The sequence below is a fragment of the Monodelphis domestica genome, chromosome 8 (assembly GCF_027887165.1).
Source record: "Monodelphis domestica isolate mMonDom1 chromosome 8, mMonDom1.pri, whole genome shotgun sequence".
Classification (NCBI taxonomy): Eukaryota; Metazoa; Chordata; class Mammalia; order Didelphimorphia; family Didelphidae; genus Monodelphis; species Monodelphis domestica.
In genome coordinates, this window is record NC_077234.1 from 187,827,107 (window position 1) to 187,846,716 (window position 19,610).

At 38.7% G+C, this 19,610-nt stretch overlaps 1 protein-coding gene across 3 annotated transcripts in view; it reads right to left on the reverse strand.

The window, feature by feature from the left end:
- Positions 1–308: 308 nt before the first annotated feature.
- SOWAHC (sosondowah ankyrin repeat domain family member C) overlaps positions 309–19,610 on the reverse strand; it is a 42,716-nt gene continuing 23,414 nt past the window's right edge. The window contains exon 3 of one of the 3 annotated variants that reach the window (XM_056807569.1): positions 309–713. The gene's annotated coding sequence lies outside the window, so the exon portion shown is untranslated. Of the gene's footprint in view, positions 714–12,598; positions 12,931–19,610 lie in introns of those variants that run through there. The other 2 variants (XM_056807571.1, XM_056807570.1) reach the window with 2 other exon arrangements.

A 19,610-nucleotide genomic window follows, 5' to 3' on the forward strand; every position in this document is an offset into this window, starting at 1 on the left:
ACATCTGGAACAAATATCACAAATAACTCCAGAGGCAAGCAAGGAAGTAGGGTAGGGGGAGGTCTTATTCCTTCCTTCCAGCCTGCCTGCCTGTCTGGGAAATCCCTATTTTAACTAATTATTGTTTCCACCTAACTTTTAAGTTCTCCCATTTCTGTGCTGCTGGAGGACTAACGTGTTAACAGAACCCTATAAATCTAGCTTACTTCAAATTCAGCATCCTGGGACAAAGCTCTGCCTCATCACAGTTATAGAATCAGCATCTATGCCTAACATTTATGCAAAATTACACATAAGGAAGCACTTCATTCATTCAAAATATGTTTATTAGCGTGGTATCTTTAAACTTCCTCCAGGTCTTACCCTTAATGCCTCTTGCTGCTTTCCAAGCAGAGTTCAAGACCTCAAAGAAAGGCTCGATTATAGGCTAGATGACTTGGCTGAGGACCAACTATGCTAAGTTCATAGAGGCTAGGTTGACTGTAGAGTGATTAACTTTTCAGCCACACAAATTCTTGAAGACTGTCAACCAAATTCCAGAGGGTTGACAACAAATTATTGGAAGTCACACCTGCACTAAAGAAATCAGATTTCTGAAATAATAAGATAACTTGAAAAAAATGACATCTGGAGCATACGATACCACCTTGTGGTCCAGGCAGACCTCCTGTGGCTCAGTGGGCTTCTTGCTCTGATTCTGGCTAATTCTACTCCTGAGAAGAATAGAATGGGAGAGAGAAAAGAAAGGAGATAGTCAGTGTGAGCAGATAGATCACTGGCTACTAAAAGGCAAATTTTCACCTTCTTTTCCCCAGAAACAGGCAACTTGCAGTCATTTCAAAATCATGTACCCCCCATCTTTCTAGTTCTAGTTCACTTTATATGTTGTCTCTAGGACAACTAAGGTGGTGTAGTGGATAAAGCACTGTGCCTGGAGTAAGGAAGACTCACCTTCCTGAGTTCAAATCTGGCCTCAGATATTTGCTAGCTGTGTGACCTTGGGCAAGTCATTTAACCTTATTTGCCTCTGTTTCCTCATCTGTAAAATGAACTGGAGAAGAAAATGGCAAACCACTCCAGTATCTTCTGCCACAAGAACCCCAAATGGGGTCACAAGAAGTTGGGCAAGTCTGAAACTACAACATATTGTCTTTCCTTATCAGAATGGCAGCTCCTTAAGGACAGTGATAGTCATCTCTGCTTGGATTTGAATCCCTAGCTCTTCTCTAGGGACAAGATGTATAGAAAGTGCTTAATAAATGTCCTTTTGTTCATTCATTAATTCACTAGAGGCTATAAAACTTCACTATAACTCATTGATTTATCACATGACTTGACTTATCATAAAATATAAATCAAGAAGGATTAGATTTATTTTGTTTTGGATCAGCAGGCAGAACTAGAAACAATTGCAGAGGGAGTTTTGGGTTCAGTTTAAAGAAAACTTTCTGAGCAATTAGAATCATCTGAAAATAAAATCATCTGTTTTAGGAGGAAGTAAATTGACCATCATTAAAGATGTCGAGCAGATTTAAATTATTCATCAGAGTAGCAGAGAGGGGATTCAGACTTCAAGTTGAGGTGAAACTAAATAATCTCTGGCATCTCTTCCAACTCTTAATTTTATAATGCCAACTCATTTATGTAATGTTCTAAGATTTGCATAGGGCTAACCTCACAAGTCTATGAGTAGATAATGCAAATATTATGATTACCTTTATTATTCTTGTGTGTACCTGTGCTTTCATTAGCACAAGGAGTTCCTTGGTAAGAAGCTCACAGTGTTAGAGTCACTTGGGGGAACCAAGAGATTAAGTGACTTGCTCAGGGTTGCATAACCAATATGTTTCAGAGGTGGGGAGTCTAGTGCTCTATCTCTTATGCTAAGCTTGCCTAATAATCTTATTCTTATCCTCATTTTCTAGATTCTGATACTGAGGTCTTGAGAATTGTTATGACTTGCCTATTCTCACACAGCTACTAAGTTCCTGAAGTGGGATTTGACTCAGATCCCTTACTCTAGGTCCAACCTTCTATGTCCTATGCCATGGATTGATGAATCCATGAAATACTTATGCACCAAAGAGAATGGAATTCTGGCATTCCAAATATATGAATTTACGTGAATTAATGTTGAAAAGTATTATGTGTTGTGACTCTTCCATGTTTTTCCTTAGGTGATGTAATGCCTTCCCTAATTCTAGCTTGGGTTCTACTTAGTGACCCTAATTTGGGCTTCCATCTTAGATAGGCCACAAAAACCGAAATAAAACATGTTTCCCCCCATTTCCACTCCCCACCCCCAAACCCATTCAAAATTGAAAATAATATATGATTACAGAATTTGAGAATGGGAATCTAGAGACAAAGAAAAATGTTGACTCTTCTTTTGGGGATTATTGTATCATAGTTGTGATAGAGTAATCTATGGAATTTTATCTACTTGAAAGCCACTGAGGGAAAACACCTCTTCTTGAAAGATAATTTAAAATATTTGCATTCCTTAGAAGGGAATGTAGATGTTCATGCTTTTTTCAAAATAAAAAATTTCATAGAGGAAAATAGACCAAAACCCAATCTAGATCAAAAGGGATAATTATTTCCTTTACAAAAAAAAAAAAGATTCTTAAATGTGTCCTTAGTACATTTTAAAGGGTAACTTAATATGCAGAGATGAGAGATACTCCAACATTTTCCAGAATATATCTCTTGAGCAAAGTAAAATATATGTGTAAATTGAATTAAATTGGTATTCAGGACTATAGGACATGCAGCCAATTTAGTCACTTTTCCTTTGAAGCTTTATTATGCTCTTTCATTCCTTTCTCTTGAAATAACTGCACTGTCCCCTGTCTCTCTTCATCCTTAAAGGACACTCTCATGCCACCCTTTCCATGAAATGTTCCTGCATTTGTCCTTCCTGCTCTCAGCAGAAATTATCTACCCTCCCTTTGAAATCCTTTGGTACAATAAAACATTCTGCCTTACATTAGTGTTATTGGTTTATATAAAACAGATAAACCTACTTATGGATATGACAGCAAGTTGTATAATTAATTGGTTAATAAATATATATTAAATATCTACTATGTGCCAGGAACTGTGTTAAGTTCTGGGGATACAAAAAGAGACAAAAAAGTCCCTGCCCTCCAAGAGTTTACAATCTAAATTTAGGAATCACATTTGAGAAAGGACATGAACAAACTGGAATTTATACAGAGAAGGTGCCTGAGATGGTGGAAAGGATTGATAACTATACTATAAAAGAACTACTTGAATCCCAACCCAGCCATTTACCATGTTTGAATGAAAGAGGGACTAATCCTAATATTTGTGGCCTCAGAGGGACTAGAGACACAATGGGTAGAAGGTGCAAAAAGGGGAATTTGGACTTGATGTCAAGAAAAGCAACAGGAGTTGGCAACTGTGATTGGATGTGAAAGAGAGAAGAGTAAATGGCAGAACTAAGAGTTTGAACACTTTTTGTGAATGATGGCAACACCAAGAGGAGTAGTCAAGTCAGAAAGAAGAGCAGATTTAGGGTGATAGATGTGACCCTATCTTGGATATGTTGAATTGACATGTTGTCCTTTAAGCAATTGGAAGTGTCACTCTTGAGTCTAGAAGAGAGGTTAGGAGAGATATTAGCAAATTAAAAGAACAGGGAACATATTACCTCTCAGATGTATGGATAGGAAAAGAATTTATGATTAAACAAGAGATAGAAAGCATGGTGAGATAATAAAATGGATAACTTTGAATATGTTAAATTAAAAAGGTTTTATACAAATAAAACTAACATAACCAATATTAGAAGGAAAGTAGTAAGTTGAGAAAAAAGATTTTATAGAGAGTTTCTCAGATAGATGTCTCATATCTGAAATACAGAGAGAATTTTGTAAAATATATAAGATTACAAGCTATTCCCCAATTGATAAATGGTCAAAAGATATGAACAGTTTTTAGCTAAAGACATCAAAGCTATATGTAACAATATGAAAAATGCTCTAAATCATTATTGATTAGAGAAATGCAAATCAAAACAATTCTGAGATATCATCTTACCCCTATTAGATTAGCTAAAATGATAAAGGGGCAAAGTGATAAATGTTAGAAGGGATGTGGAAAAATGGGCACACTAATACACTGCTTTTGGAACTGTGAACTGATCCAATCATTTTGGAGAACAATCTGGAATTACACTCAAAAAGTTATAAGATTGTATATGCCTTTTGGTTCAACAATACCATTATTAGATCTAGTTTCTAAAGTGATCCAGGAAAAAGGAAAAGAACCTATGGGTTCTAAAATATTTATAGCAGCTCTCTTTGTGGTGGCAAAGAGTTGGAAATTGAAGGGATGTCTATCAATTAGGGAATGGCTAAACAAGATGTGGTATATGATTGCGATGGGACACTACTGTATCACAAGAAATAAGCAGGTTAATTGTGTAAATCCATGGAAAAACTAACATGAAATTATGAAGACTTAAATGACTAGAACCAAGAAAATATTGTATATAGCAACAGAAATACTGTTTGAAGAATGACTTGTACATGCCCACCTCCAGAGAAAGAACTGACAAATAGAAATAAGTAAAACATAGTTTTACATATACATATAGTTTTGTCAAATGATGCTTTCTCTAAAGGGGTGGGGGAGGAGGGAGTTAACTGGGTATTTTAATGTGACAAACAAATAGATTTAAATTTTTAAAAAAGAGGCAGGAGAAAAAAACAGGACAGTTTTCTCTGAAGCAAAGGGAGGAGTATCTAATAGGAAAGATCCATGACCAATGGAAAAATGAAGGATGAGGCCTGACAAAAAGGATGACTTTGCTCATAAGAGGTCATTGATAGAATAGTAAGGTCAGAAGCCAGGTTGCAAGGGGATGGGTAGTAAGGAAATGGAAGCATGGGGTGTAGACAACTTTATAGAAGTTTGTCAATGAAGAGGAAGAAAGAGATGACGGTAACTAGATGGGATAAAAGGTTCACGGAAAGGGAGGTGGTTTGGGTTTTTTTTTTAGCAGATGGAGAAGAGCCAGTGTAGAGGGAGAGGAGAGAGAATGAAGCTGAAGAAGGCAGGAAAAGCACAAGCATTTATATAGCGCCTACTATGTGCCAAGAACTGGGCTAAATACTTTCAATAAAAATCTCATTTGATCCTCACAACAACCCTGTGAGGTAAGTACTATATGTAAAGGAGCAAGGACATATATAAGAAGTTAGTTGGGAAATCTCTTCTGTTAAGATTCCATTTAGTCAATAAATATACAATTAGTGCCTACTGTGTGCCAGGTACTATGCTAAGTACTAGGGGAGTCAGAGAAAGGTAGAAGATAGTCTCTGATCTCAAGGAGTTTATAGTCTAATAAGGAGACCACACACAAACAACCATGTACAAACAAGCTCTATCCAGGGTAAATTGGAAATAATCAATTGAGGGAAGCAGTAGAATTTAGAGGGACTGAGAAAGACTTTCCCAAGTATTAGTTGGGACTTGAAGGAAGCTAGGGTAGGCAGGAGAGAGAGATGAAGAATGGAGCCATAACACATATGGGGGACAGCTAATGACAATACCAAGAGCTGGAAGATGGAGTGTCTTATTTGAGGAATAACAAAGAGGCCAATGTCACTGGATCAGAGTATATAGTGGTGGCATTGAGGAGCGAGGTATCAGAAGAATGGAAAAGTAGGAAGGAACCATGCTGTGAAGGCCATATATCAGTGCCAAATAGAAGTTTTTATATTTGATCCTGGAGGTACAGAGAGCCACTGGAGTTATTAAATAGGGGGTGTCATGGTCAGAATTATACTTTGGGAAGATCACTTCAGCAACTTAGTGGAGGGCAGACTGGAATAGGGAGATAATGGTGACAAGGAGACCAACCAGCAAACAACTACTATAGTTCAGATGTGAAGTGATAAGGATCAGCATCAGAGTGGTGGCAGTGTCAGAGGAGATAAGGGGATGCAACCAAGAGATATTATGAAGGTAAAATTGACATGAGGTGTGAGAAATAGTGAGGATTTGAGGATATCACTTAAGTTGTGAGCCTAGATGCCTGGAAATATGGTGGTACCCTTAAATAGTAGGAGGGAAGTTAAGAAGAGGAAAGACTTTGGTGAAAGGATAAAGAATTCCGTTTTGGACATGTTGAGTTTGAGGTGTCTATGAGATATCCAGATTGAGATGTTCAGTGGGCATTTGGAGATATAAGACTAGAGGTCAGCAGAGAAATTAGGGCTGGATAAGTAGATTTGAAAATCATCACATGGAAATTATAATTGATTCCATGGTAGCTGATGAGATCACCAAGTGAAGAAGTATAAAAGAAGAGAACAGGGTCCAGAACAGAACTCTAAGAGACAACTACCTTTAGTGGGCATGACCTAGATAAAGATCCAGCAAAGGAGACTGAGACGTAACCAGATATATAGAAGTAAGAGAAACAGCATCACGAACACCTGGAGAGAAAAGAGTATCAAGGAGAAGAGGGTGATTGCCATTGTCAGTGGTTGAAGAGAAGTCAAAAAGGACGAGGAATGATAAACGGCCATTAGATTCTGGCAATTAAAAGATTACTGGTAGCTTTGGAGAGAGTAATTACAAATGAATAATGAAATCAGAAGTCAGACTGTCGAGAGGTAAGAAAAGAATGAGAGAAAAGGAAATGGACGTCTTGATTGTAGACAGCCTCCTCAAAGACTTTAGATAAAAATTAGAGAAGAGATATAGGATGATTAGGTAGAAGGAATGGATGGATCATGTGAGATTTTTTGAGTATGTGTCAAACATAGATGTGTTTTTAGGAAGTAGGGAAACAGCTAGTAGACATCCATATTTATTTTCAACCTGCTACAATACATTGATTCATTTACATCATTACATGAACATCATTCATCATTTGTGGATTGACAGATACTATTGTTTCTTACAATGGTTCTGCATTTACTGAAAATGAAATTAAGGAATCTGTGTAGATAACTTTATCTGACCTGGCCCCATAATCCTCTTTCCTCTCACATAAAAGGTCAGGCTAACATGGACATCTAAGAATGTCCTGAAACCGATTGGAGGAAGTTAGCCAACAAGACTTTCTAGTTTTCTTATCATTAAATATGTCACTTTATGTTCAACTGTAGGAGTGCCGAGTTACTAATGGACTGACATTTGAAGATCTACCTTGCTGGTCTTCATCAAGGCTTTCTGATGACTTAGATGAAGACTATATCATGGGACTTGGTATGTCTATACCCACTTTTCACGCATTTTTACCACAAGTAATTTTGTTTAGAGTACAGAGCTTGACCTTGCCTATATAACCTGTTAGTAAGCTGTCAGACCTTTTTAACTTAAATTTCAATTTAACTAAGAAACTTAAATTTAAACTTAAATTTCATTTCATATAATATAGGCAGCTGGGTGATGCAATGGATAGATTGCTAGGCCAGGAGTTGGGAAGACCTGAGTTAAAATCCACCTTCAAATACTTTTTAGATGTATGATGTTGGGCAAGTTAACCTCTGTCTCATTTTTCATTTGTAAAATGGGAATAATAATAGCACCCACCTCCCAGGGTTGTTGTGACAATCAACTGAGATAATACTTGTAAAGTGCTTAACATGCCTGTTACATAGTAAGTGCTATATAAGTTTTAGCTATTACTATTAAGTATTATTATATCCAAATTTATTATCATCTTTCTTCTTCCTCCTCCTCCTCCTCCTCCTTCTCCTTCTTCTCCTCCTCCTTCTTCTTTCCAAAGTTAATCTAGGATTGTATAGCATAATTTGACAACAGCAGAATAATTAGAAGTATCAAATTTAAAACTATCATTTGGTGTTAATTTTCTTTTTTCTTTCTTTAAAAAAACACTGTCTTTTAAAATTTTTAACTTTTTTTTTTGTACAAACAAAACCAATGTAACCAAAATCAGAAGGGTAGCAACAAATTGGGAAACAATCTTCATAAAACCCTCTGACAAGGGTTTAATTACTAAAATTTATAAAGAACTAAATCAATTGTACAAAAAATCAAGCCATTCTCCAATTGACAAATGGGCAAGGGACATGAACAGGCAATTCTCAGCCAAAGAAATCAAAACTATTAATAAGCACATGAAAAAGTGCTCTACATCTCTTATAATCAGAGAGATGCAAATCAAAACAACTCTGAGGTATCATCTCACACCTAGCAGATTGGCAAACATGACAGCTATGCAAAGTAATGAATGCTGGAGGGGATGTGGCAAAGTGGGGACATTAATTCATTGCTGGTGGAGTTGTGAATTGATCCAACCATTCTGGAGGGCAATTTGGAACTATGTCCAAAGGGCGATAAAAGACTGTCTGCCCTTTGATCCAGCCATAGCACTGCTGGGCTTGTACCCCAAAGAGATAATAAGGAAAAAGACTTGTACAAGAATATTCATAGCTGCGCTCTTTGTGGTGGCCAAAAATTGGAAAATGAGGGGATGCCCTTCAATTGGGGAATGGCTGAACAAATTGTGGTATATGTTGGTGATGGAATACTATTGTGCTAAAAGGAATAATAAAGTGGAGAAGTTCCATGGAGACTGGAACAACCTCCAGGAAGTAATGCAGAGCGAGAGGAGCAGAACCAGGAAAACATTGTACACAGAGACTGATACATTGTGGTACAATCGAAGGTGATGGACTTCTCCATTAGTATCAATGCAATCCCTGAACAATCTGCAGGGATCTAAAAAAAAAATACTACCCACAAGCAGAGGATAAACTGTGGGAGTAAAAACACCGCTGAAAAGCAACTGCTTGACTACAGGGTTGGAGGAGATAAGACTGAGGAGAGACTCTAAATGAACACTATAATGCAAACTCCAACAACAGGGAAATGGGTTCGAGTCAAGAACACATGTGATAACCAGTGGAATCATGCGTCGGCTATGGGAGAGGGAAAGGCGGGGGGGGGGGGAGAGGGGGGAAGGAAAAGAAAACGATCTTTGTTTCCAGTGAATAATGTATGAAAACGACCAAATAAAATAATATTAAAATTAAAAAAAAATTTTTAACTTTTTTGCATTGATATAATTTTTAAGTCCTTTTCAGACATTTTGTGATCCAGGTTCTCTCTTTCCTTCCCTTCCTCCCTCTCACCAAAATGGCAACTAATATGATATAGGTTATAGATGTGTTATCATATAATTCAATATTTCCATGTTCATCATGTTGTGAAAGATGATACATATGACTTACACTAGAAAAAAATTCATGGAGGAAATAAAGTACAGAACAGTATGCTTCAGTTTTCATTCAAACTCCCTCAATTCCTTCTAACCTTTTTCATGAGGCTCTTGGAGTTGTCCTGGATCCTTGCATTGCTGAAAGAACAAACCATTCATGTTTGTTCTTTGTACATCATTGCTGTTTCTGTGTATAATGTTCTCCTGATTTTGCCCACTTCACTTTTCATAACTTCATATAAGTCTTTCCAGGGTTTTTTGTGTGATGATCCCATTTGCCATTTCTTATGGCACAATAGTATTCCATTACAATCATATACTGCAACTTGTTCAGACATTCCCCAGTTGATGGACATCCCTTCAGTTTCCAGTTCTTTTCCACCACGAAAAGAACTGCAACAAATATTTTTGAACAAGTAGGCCCCTCCCCCCCGATACTTTCTTTCTTAGTAAGAACAACTAGCAAACAGTTAAGTGACTTGCCCAGGGTCACACAGCTAAGAATTATCTAAATTCAGATTTGAACCCAGGACCTCATGATTCTAGACTTGGTGCTCTATCCGGTGTACTACCTAGCTATTTCCCCCCCCCCCATCCCATAGTATAATATTATTGTTTTTATTCAATTTGAGTTTCTGTTCTTTCTGGGTTATTAGAGTTAAATATAGCAATGATTTTAGGGTCAGGGGAAAAGTTTGTTGTCATTTTTAGGAGAAAAAAACTGACATGTTGAATGTCTGATTGATCCTTACCTGCACATGGGTCATTTCCAGATATTATTCTGACCATTTATAGATTTATAACACATACATCGGGCATATGTTGAAAAGGATGAAGATGTAAAGAATATTTAAAATAATTCATTTGGATCCTCTGAATTGTTTAAATGCTCAGTGACTTCAATGCCAAGGTGGACATAGTAGAAGATGGTGGAAAAGCATGTTGGAAAACATGGGTAATGGATAGGAAACTAGAGACCAGAGAAAACAAGTTCACAGAAAACTTGATGAAAAATCCAACTAAGCCAGATCATTCCAAGGGCAACTAAAGGTGATTATATGAAAATTTAAAAGATCCTTTTAAAAAACCAAATAAATGGGTGAATATAAGTTGGAAGCACAACCCATTGAACTGGTTCATCAGAAAGATAGTTTGAACAAACTGCAAATGGATAACATGTTGAGTTCAGAAGTAAAAAGAGCAGGCTAGATTGCCGGGGGGAAATTTCATAATGCTTTTAAAGACCCAACATAATATTTTGCCAATGATGACTGTAAGTCTGTCTCCAGAGGGTTAAATTTGAAGGTCACTCGGTGGGCAATGCAGAAGTATCTGACAAGCACAAGTAAACTGAAGCACATTATCACTCAAGAATTACACAAGAGAAGTGGCATATAGGATGTTATCAGAATGATGGATGATGAGAAAAAGAGGTAGGCAGGTCACAATGTGAGACTTGAAAATATATGATGGATGTCATCTGTAATGCCAGGCAATTTAGATGAAGGTAGCTCTGGTATATTGGGTGGAACCTCAAGGAAGATTTATAGGAGGATTTGGACAAGAATTAGAGATAACAGGACATGGATGGGTTGCAATCTACCATGATGGATGGAGTATCCACAAAGCTAAAATGACAAATCCATCAAAATGTTGAAGTACAAACAGTATAGTCTTCTAAAATAGCTTGGTCTTCAGTCTGGCAGTTTTGGTCTTTGATTGTTCATCTTTTGTTTTCAGAGGACCAATGACACCACAGAGTGATGTATTGACTTGAGCCTAAATTGGATTTAAATGAGACAGAATTGTACAAAGTCATGAGCCTCACTGTCTTCTAAGGTTATCCAAATTTATGGGTGAAACAAAAGTCTGGACACTGGTGATGTCCTAGGATATAGTGGATGACCGTGAAATCTTCCATGTCTGACCAAGCTCTAGGCACTCCAGAGTGCTGGTTTCAACCACCTTCCTGGTCTTTGGAACAAATTGTTTTCAGCCACCCACTCCCCTGAGGGTAGTCTTCACATGCTGGTGATAGACATCCCCCTTACTCACCAAGGGGTTTGACACCTGTCAGTTACTTTCAGCCTGATTTAGCCCATCTGGTTGGCTTTTAATTAAAATTCTTCCTTAAGACTATTAAGTGATTTCCTTATTTAATAGAAATAAAAAGAAGATTGCTGTTTTCTTCCTTTCCTTCTTTCTAATGACTTTTCTATTGTTTACAGTCATACAACAGCAAATCATTAGAAGGAATGGCAACAAAAGATTAACTATGACAATAGGTAAAAATCAACTTTCTATAACAACGATATTTCAAAAGGAAAAAGCTGAAGAGAAAAACAAAAGAACAAAAATGTTATAAAAGGGGTGGGGAGCATAGCTAAGTGAATGAATGCCATTATAACTTGTAGTCTAATGGAGAAAGGTATGAATTGATTTTCTGATTGCAGTGCACAAATGATCAATGCCATTTTATTAAGGAACATTTCCCCCACAATTCAAAGTTACCCAACTGGTTAATGTTATGCTATCTGACCAGTTATCTAGTACTTAAGTTGTTTCTTACTTTTCAGGATCATCCTATAAATAAACCTAAGAGTTTCAAACAAATCCAAAGGCTATCTTTGACATTTCTCATCTCTCCTTTTCAGAGCCCTTATACCTTTCTTTAGCACCTTTTCTCTCCCCCACCAGGTGACAATACTGGCAGGCTATCTTATTCCTCAAGGGAAGGATGTTTTCTCCTAAAATGAGTTCACACCATGATGTTAATGGCATAATGCTACTCTTTGACACCTGGATGTTTACAGCTTAATAGAGAACCTCAAGGAAAGGGAAATGTTTAACCCAGAGGAAATGATCCCTAAGAGTGGACTTTCAGAGTTGATAATTGGTCAGGGGGAAGGAAGTTTTGGAAGCAAATTAACTCTTCCAATCACACCCTGATTTACTCGATTGGCCAGTCAGACCAACTTGGAATTGCTCAGGCATTGGCATTGCCATCATTTTCATATCTATTTGAAACCTTTATAGCCACACTAGGACCCCTGAGTCTCCTGGAATTCTCTAGGGAGGGAAACCAGGATAATTTTCTGAATTTCATCATCCCAACAGACTCATTTCCATTATAAAGTTCTTGGGGGTGAATTAAAGAGGAGAGGAAAGGGGAAAAGCTGTGAAAGGAATAAAATGTTTAATGTGTGCTGCTCCTTTTGTCCCTCACTTTGAGATATTGACATTTAATAGAAAACCAAAAGGAGGGGGGGAAATAGAATTCATTTTCCTTTGGGAATATCATTCGCCTAATTTTTTCTCTCTGGAAGTTCCTGATCACCAATAGGAAGACATGAGAAATCCCACATCAGTCATATATGAAACCATGAATCTCTGTAATAAAAGCTGGCTTTTAATTTTTTAAGTATATAATAAAAATGTAAAGTGCAAAATTTAATTTAAAAATTTTAAATGTAACTTTCATAACTGTCCTGCTTGTTGGCATTTCCTTCTCTTTTCTGTGTATATTTAAAAGTGCTTGAATGGCTTTTCTCTCTTCTTTTCCTCCTTTATTCTCCTCTTTTCTCCCTTTTTCTTTCCTTCTTTCTTTTCTTTGTTTTCCATTCCCTCTCTTCCTTTTTTTCTCTTCCTTTTTCTATAGCTCTGTTCTTCCTCTCAATTCTCTTATCCTAACCTGAAAAAAATACCTTGAAATAAACAGACATACATGCAAAGTTCAATAACATAAATATCTATATTGTTAGTATTTGAAAATGTATGTCTCATTGTGCAACTTGAGTATTCTCTGTCAGGAGCTGGATAACAGTGCAAGTCATTCTTGATGTTAAGGCACAAGTATCATGGGCAGCTGGATGGCTCAGTGGACAAAGTACCAGGGGTAGAGATGGGAGGTCCTAGGTTTAAATGTGGCCTCAGATACTTCCTAGCTGTGTGGTCCTGGGCAAGTCACTTGACCCCCATTGTCTAGCCCTTACTGCACTTCTGCTTTGGAACCCAATACACACTATTGATTCTAAGATGGAAGGTCAGGGTTTAAAAAACAAACAAAACACAAGTATCTCGATGACCCTGGGCAATTCACCTCTCTCTACCATAGCTTCCCTGATAGTAAGATGAGGGAAGATTAGATCTCTAAGATTCCACGTTTCAGATTATATCTGAAAGAAATATTTATAAATCATTACGGCCAAGTCTCTTTGATCATTGTTGCCTTTACTGGCCCACGAGGAACAGGCAGATTTTAACTATGGCTGATGTAATATTTCAGATAGAAAAACATATGAATTCAACATATCCATCACCCTCTCTTTTTTCTCTCTAGTTCACAAGTTCCTTATTTCTTTCTACTCTAAGACTGCAAACAAAGTCATATAAAACAGCTTTTTATAAGCCAAAACACTTAATAAAATCATGGCCAGGGGCCAGGCTCCTGTTCAATCTTTAAAGCTGAAACACTAAGTGAATTAAGAGGGCAAGCCTCTTTGGACCTGTGCTTTACCCAGGGTGCTCTGTTGATCACGTCCCCTCAGGAAACCACGTGGAATGGGAGCTGTGATCTCTCCCTTAATCTGGGAGTTCCCCAAACAGAGAAAGGTAGCCAGATTCACTTGAGTAAAAGGTGCTTATTTAGCATGATGAGGAAATGAGCAGATTGTGATTGTACCCAGTTTACAGTCAAAGACTTAGGCAAGGCCACTAACGAGTTTAGAGGAAAAGTTTGGAGACACCCGAGGACAGTCCTGCTGCCTCTGAGAGCACTAACGGGCGGCCTTTATCCACAGCCAATGGCTGGATTCTTCAGCCCCTCCAGGATGCTGCCCCCCCTTCCCCATGCCAAGATTGGTGGGGAACAGTATTCCCCTAAGCCAGAAGCCTCCTCTGGGCTGGAGTTCAATGGAAAACATCCAGCTTATGAGCTGGCAGCCTCCCCAGTTGCTGATTCTAACACTTCTCTAAGAGAAGCTGAGGGAGGTAACAGAGCCTTGGGGGTCTATTACTCACAGCTGGGTAAAAGATTGGGAACAGGAGAGGAAGGTACCCAGGAGGTGAGCCTTTGGAATGCTCTGGTTGATGGAGAATGAAGGCCATTAACTCCTTCCTTCCCACTCCCCCAACCCGTCCCGTCTTTCTTAGTATGGGTTCCAAGGCAGAAGAATGGCGAGGTCTAGGCAATTGGAACCAAGTGACTTGAACCAGAGACACAGTTAGGAAGAGTATGAGGTCAAATTTGAACCCAGGACCTCCTGTTTCTAGATATGGTTCTGTTCTCTGAGCCACCTAGCTGCCCAAAGATCATTAATTCTTTATCTGCCACCATAAACCTATTGCAAGCAAGACTGTACCCTTAACCCTGTGCCCAAGCCTCATGCTTAGCATACGATAGGCACTTAATAAATGTTTGTTAAATAATTGACTGGCTATTTTGGAACCAAAAGCAAATCACAGTGGGGAACAGGGTAAAACAAACAGAAACCTGGAATGTGTAGAGCTGGAATGGATGTTAGAAATTACTCAGCTCCATTTTTCAGAGGAGGAACCTGAGGCCAATAGCAGGTAAATAACTTGCCCATGATTGCTGAGAGAGTGGGAGGCAGAGCCAGGTTTTCTGACTCAAATTTTAAGTGTTTTTTTTTTTCTCAAACTAAGCAGTTAAGCTTCAGCTGGGAGAAAGCACAGCACAGTGGATGGAGAATCAACTTTAGAGTCAGGATGATCTGGGTTCAAATCCTGACACATGGTGGCCTTGAGAAAGTTCCTCACTCTTTCAGTACCCAAAGCCAATGTTATAAAAATCAAATAGAAATGGGGCCACTGTTAAGTACAATAGGATCCCTTCAGCCCTGTGAATTGAGTTAGTTTTTAAGTGTAATGTTTTCTATCTTTATTTATTTTATGATTACATGTAAATCTGACTCATGATGGTAGCTGTATGTTTGACACTTCTGCTCTAGCCCTCTCTTTATGACTTTAAGTTGAGAGTAAGGGTTGGGTGGTTGGTAGAGAGAATTTCTTCAGGACAGTTCCCTAAATCAGTGAACTCCCAGGTGCACTCCTTACCCCATTGAGCCAAGCTTAACTTAACAGCAAACCTATCCCTGCTCAGCCTTACAAATGGATAATCTAGAACGTCTTGGTTTATTCTTATATTTGCAAAATATTCATATGCTAAAGGGGTACCTAGGTGGCACAAAGGATAGAGCACTAGGTGTGGAATCTGGAACACTCATGTTCCAGAGATCAAATCTGACTTCAGATACTTACTAGCTGTGTGACCCTGGACAAGTCATTTAACTCTACCTCAGTTTCCTCATCTGTAAAATGAGCTAGAGGAAATTAAAAACTACTTCAGTATCTGCCAAGAAAACCCCAACTAGGGTCACAAAGAGTTGGACATAACTGAAAAACAAATGAACAACAACATATGCTAAAGTTGACAGTTTTCAGTATGTTTTCCTTTGTGAATACCACATTTTGGACAACTACAGTGTACAAACCCCCACAGCTGTTAGAATGTCTTTTGTTTAGGACTTTCACTGTAAATCACGGGCTGCTTCTTACATTCGCAATTCCCTACTCCACCCTGACCCCATATTCTTGGAGATAATAGCATTAATATTCTGGAATAAGAGACTAATAAAAAAGACCTAAAGGAAGAAGGCAAATAGAGAGAAGCAGCTGAATGGTTTAGTTAAAATTGTGAAACTGGGGGTTTGTCTTAGTCTCTTCCTCTTCCAACCTCTACCTCCTTTGGCTTCCCTTCCTTCATCACCCCTTCTTTGAGAGGTTCAATACCCTCTCATTGAACCTTGCCCAGCTTTCCTCAAAGCCTTCTGTCTCTACTTAATTCTTAATCGGTCATAAATGATTTATAATAACTTAAAACGTTAGTCTTTAGAGGGAGACCTTGAAATAGGTATTAACCCTTAAGCTAAATGAATGAAACTCCAATAGTGAAATCGTGGGCATCACTCAGTGATCCGGGAGAACTCGGGGGCCTTCCTTTCATCAATTTCTCTGAGGTCCTTTCCACATTGGAATTCTGTTGTCGGTTAGTTGTTTTCAGTGATGTCTGACTTCATGAGCCCATTTGGGTTTTCTTGGCAGAGATAGTGGAGTGGTTGGCCATTTCCTTCTGAAGAGAGTAGGTAGCATGATAGTAGAAGCTGTAAGGGAGCCTTTGACTTCAAATCTAGAACTCTCTCTGTGCCACACATAGATTATCAGTTTGATTCTCACCATAAGAGGGGGAGTCGGAGTGGAAAGAGCTTGGAGTCAGGAAAGATGGGGGTTTGAGCACTGACTTTTCCTAAGGGGAGGACCTTGGGGGCAAATCACTCCCTCTCTGAGACTGTTACTTCTTAGTAAAGTGGAATCATATTTGGACTCTATCCCCGACAGGAGGGAGAGGAAAGTGCTTCATAATTCATAATCCATACAACCCTTAGAAATGGAGGTAGTTGTTAGAATTGTCTTCTGACGCTTATAAGACCCGTTGTTCCTTTCACTGAACACACTGAGCTCTTGATTACAGGGTCCAAAGAAATGTGACGGCTTGAGGTTCTGAAAAATCCTCCCATGAAAAATGAACACCCTTCCCTTCCCCTCCCCTTAGCCTCATCTCTCTGCCTGTGAATCTGCATTTTCAAATGAATTCTGTAGTCTTCTGGCTTTCCAGGAGTAGAGTGAGAGGAGGAACTAAGAGTACTGTGTGATGAAAGCGAAGCATTGAAAATAGAAATGTCATCTGCTCTAGGAGGTGGCTCACCAGCATATTAAAGAGGGATCTTGCTGCTGGTCTCTACACTGACATTTAGGGGCCCACGGCTTTGTGAATTGTCACATTGTCACCCGGGGCCCTCTGAAAAGCAATCCAGACAAAAGATGCCCAGAGACAGGCCGGCATTATCATTCCTGGGGGAGGCTACAAGCCGAAATCAACCAAATACAGAAAAGCCTCTAAAAGTAGAAAGTTTCACAAGGGCCGTTTTTGTTGGTTTTCTTCTATTTGTTTTAAGTGATGATCCCAGGGCTTGCCACAAACTTTGGTCAATGTGATCTCTAAATCAAATAGTGACATGGATTCCGGGGGAAAGAGGGGCAGATAACAAGGGCCAGGAGTCTGAAATGCAAGCTTGGTCTTTGGCCCTGTTTCCTCAGTGAGAAGCTTAAATTTCCAATTCAAGGCTGCATCTAGCCAGGGCTAACATAGACTTCTTGAGACAAAAGCTAAACTCTCCCAAGGTTCATAACATTGTAATTATTTTTTTTTTAAACTCTTCAGGATCTAAAAATGACAGTGTTAGGGTTAGCTGGGTGGTTTTGGGGAATGAGACCCAGGCTGAGAGGCGGGAGGTCCTAAGTTCAAATCTAGCCTCAGACACTTCCCAGCTGTGTGACCTTGGGCAAGTCACTTAACCCTCATTGCCTAGCTCTTATTGCTCTTCTACCTTGGAACCAATACACAGAATTGATTCTAAGACAGGAGGCAAAGGTTTAAAAAACAAACAAACAAACAAAAAACCAATGCCAGTGTTGTTGGTCATGTCATACTTGATGTTGGATGTTGTTCCAGCCTGGATGGTAATTTCTAACTAAAGACAAAGGTTTATATTGATATTCATTCAGCATATTATGCTAATAAAATATTGAGTACATACATTGTCTTGTTTAATCTTTATGATAATTCTTAAAGTTGCCCCTGCAAACATTATTATCTCCATTTTACATCTAGAGAAATTGAAGTTCATATAGATTGAATGACTTGACTTTTCTTTTAACCGCCCCCTCCCCAATAAATCCTCACCTTCTGTCTTAGAATCAATATTAAGTATGGGACCAAGGCAGAAGAGCAGTGAGGGCTAGGAAATTGGGGTTACGTGACTTGTCAAGGGTCACACAGCTTGAAAGTGTCTGAGGATAGATCTGAACCCAGCACCTCTTATCTCCAGGCTTGTCTCTATCCACTGAGCCATTTAGCTGCCCCTTAAATGACTTTTCCAAAAACATATAGTTAAGAAGTACCAGGGTTGTAACTAGGATTTAATATTGTAATTAAAACTCCAGATCATCTACCTCCTGATATAACATTCAAGAATGAATACTTGATCTGAGGTCTAGAAAATCCTGAAAAATTTTAACAAAATTTATGAAGGGAAGAGCATTGTTTCCAATACCATTAAGAGTATTTCTTAATCTCTCTCTCTCTCTCTACCATCTATCATCCATCATCTATCTATCTATCTATCTATCTATCTATCTATCTATCTATCTATCTATCTATCTATCTACCCATCTCTCCATATATGTATATATAAATCCATCTATCTCTGTCTGTCTGTCCATCCATGAATCCATCTATCCATCCATTTCTATATATGCATATATATATATATGTATATATATATAAAACTAAGGAAATAAGATTGGAATTAGGTCTAAAAGGGATCTTAGCTGATCATTTAGTCCCCAACCTCCCATAGTTAGAATCCAACTTTCTGCAAATTTACCTAGTCATTAACTACTTCTCCAATGGGGATATGGGGTGCTCAGGGAGGAGTAGTATCTCTGGTATGGAGGGCTTTTTGTGCCCTCCTAGGGCAGCTCTCCAACCTCTGACCCCAACCTGACACCCAGCTCTCACTTGTGGCTCCCAGTAGCTGCTAGCATGCAGCAGCGGCCACACCCTGGGCAACGGCTTCGACGGGCCCGCCAAACCTTGTGAGGGTAGCCATCGGGTCGTGGACCCCTGGGGAACCAGGGCTTTGCTCACCCAGCATGTGAAGACTGCTTCAGCTGAACAGATGGAAGAAACCAATAAGAAGGTTCAACAGCTAAGAGGGCAACGCAGCAAAGCACTGTGGAGTGCTCAGGGCATGTTGGAGCCCAAAGGACAACACAGACATCCAATGCAGCTGAGGAAGTCTCCAGGTGTAACGACTTTTTGTGCCACTGGACTCAGGCTTCCAACACCAAGAGAGTGGGACTGTCTCTGTGCAACGACTTTTCCACTTAAATCTCCTTCACGCACAAGTGTCTTTGTGCACACTCATCTATATCACAGATGAAAGCGCACAGAGACAATCGTCATCCTCGGTTACCAAGAGACTACTACCAATGGGGATAATTTTTATAGATTCTTTTAAACTGTATCTTTCTAAAGGTTAACTGCTCTCAGAGGAAAGGAATTTTGCCTTTATTGATAAACCTAAAGCTTTCATGACATAGTTTAAACTTATTTGTTGTACAACAGATTTATTTAGGGGCTACTTTAAGACACATGTCAATGCAATGACTCCTGAATAAGTTATTAATCTAAGATTTCCTACTTGAGCTAGATTATTTAGATAAATATAGTATAATACTCATT